Here is a 2,195-nt window from a genome sequence, read left to right as displayed (position 1 = left end):
CATTCATATACAGAATATATGGAGAAATATGTGTGACAACATGAATGAAACTGTAACCAGGAGCCCATTTAGAGCCAGTTCGAACAGATCCTATCTCTTATCAACAAAGTGACTAAGGATTGTCTTTCAGAAAAACTGCAAAGTCACGTAGCTAGGGCATGTGCAAAAGAAGAAATCATGACCTGAAATTACCTCGGAACCAAAGAGCCTCCTTCTATGGAACCCAAGGACTGGGACGTGAGCAGAACTTGAAAGGCAGACTCTTATCAGAAGCAAGGGGTCCCTCATTCAGGAAGATCTGGCGTTAAAATTCCTTCCCAACTTCATCATAAATGTTTAGAAGCTCATCATAAATGTTTAAAACCTTACTGTAAATATCTGAAGCCCACCAATCAAAACCTGTCCCACCAACGTTTCCGTGTGCCAACGTGTTCTCCTTAATCTCTTAAATTTTGTCCCGAATCCTGAATCGGGGAGACAGATCTGAGGGCACACACCCCCGTCTCCCTGGAGATCGATCTTGCAGAATAAAGCTGATTTCTCCCCTCAAAGGCTGGTGCCATAATTAATTGGCTTGTTTATGCACATCGGGCAGAGAACCCCAATTTTGTGTGGTAACAAAACTAGAGGGCATTATGCTAAATGAAATAAGCCAGAGAAACACAAATACTGAACGGTATCAATTATATGTGGAATCTAAGTGGGAAAAAAAACCAAACTCATAGAAACAGATGATAGAATGGCAGTGGTTGCCTAGGGCTAGGGGTGTATGGAAAATGGGAAAAGGTTGCTTACACCAACTTTCTGTTATAAGATGAATAAGGTCTGAGGGTCTAATGTATAGCATGGTGACTATAGCTGATAATGCTGTGTTGTTCAATTGAAATTTGCTATCAGTGTAGATCTTAAAGGTCCTCACACACACAAAAAGTGTGAAGTGATGGATATATTAACTAATTTGATTGTCGGGGGGCCGGCCCGGTGGCGCAAGCAGTTAAGTGCGTGTGCTCCGCTGCAGCGGCCCGGGGTTCCCCAGTTCAGATCCCAGGCGCGCACCGACGCACTGCTTGTTGAGCCATGCTGTGGCGGTGTCCCATATAAAGTAGAGGAAGATGGGCACGGATGTTAGCCCAGGACCAGTCTTCTTCAGAAAAAAAAAAAAAGAGGAAGATTGGCATCAGATGTTGGCTCAGGGCTGATCTTCCTCACCATAAAAAAAAAAAAATTTGATTGTGGGTATCCTCTACAATGTATATGTGTATCAATTCATCACATACACTTTAAATATATTACAATTTTATTTGTCAATTATACCTCAATAAAGCCGAAAAAAAAAAGAGTTGAATTTGTTACGGTTATCTGAGCAGGATCCCCCATTTCCACACCTACTTTTTGAATAATTATGACTCACTGATTTCAACCACCTTGTAGAAAAATAAAACATTCTACTATTGTATTTATGATATCAAGAGCAGTCTAGATGCAGATGATAAGATGTTTGAAGGTGAACTAAAAGAAGAAGCATTTTCAAGATACATTCTCCGCTTTTCTTTCTCAAATTACAGTATTTCCCTCACTTCCTTGCCAGTGCATCTTCTTTCATTTGCTAAAAAACCCCACATTTCAAAACGAGCAATTAAAACCAACAAAAGTGGGAAACATTCATTTTGTGGGCTGACCAGAGGTTACTTTTCCTTCTTGTAACTCTTTAGCATCTGGGAATGATAGATCATGCCAGGTAAACGTTGTCACAGGTCTAGATGCATCCAGGCACAAGTAGCGTAAAGAAGGCAATAGCATCAAACCAAGTTTGGGATCCTCTCTTTGCCTTTCTCTCCTATACAGCCACATTTACTTTCAGTCACACTTACTAGTACTGCAATTTTTTAAAAAAAAGGAAAAAGGAAAGAAGGAAAAGAAAAAGAAAAGAAAGGTCAAGCGCTAATAGCGCTTGAGAACGGACTGAACTGAACCCTATATACATTATAAAAAAACAAACAAACAAAACAAAACAAAACCAGCGGCACCCTAGCGAAAGCGCTACCTTGCCGAGGATTCTGGGAAGTGTAGTCCAGGAGTGCCGGCCAGTCAGAGTCACTTCCGGTTTTGAAGGGAAGAGCTCTAGCCCTTGCCCCTCTCGGGGATTCTGGGAAGTGTAGTCCAGGAGCGGCGTATGGTCCGGGCACTTCCGCTAC

This window comes from Ceratotherium simum, chromosome 33 (assembly GCF_057802395.1).
Source record: "Ceratotherium simum simum isolate JZ-2026a chromosome 33, ASM5780239v1, whole genome shotgun sequence".
Classification (NCBI taxonomy): Eukaryota; Metazoa; Chordata; class Mammalia; order Perissodactyla; family Rhinocerotidae; genus Ceratotherium; species Ceratotherium simum.
This window is presented reverse-complemented; position numbering follows the sequence as displayed.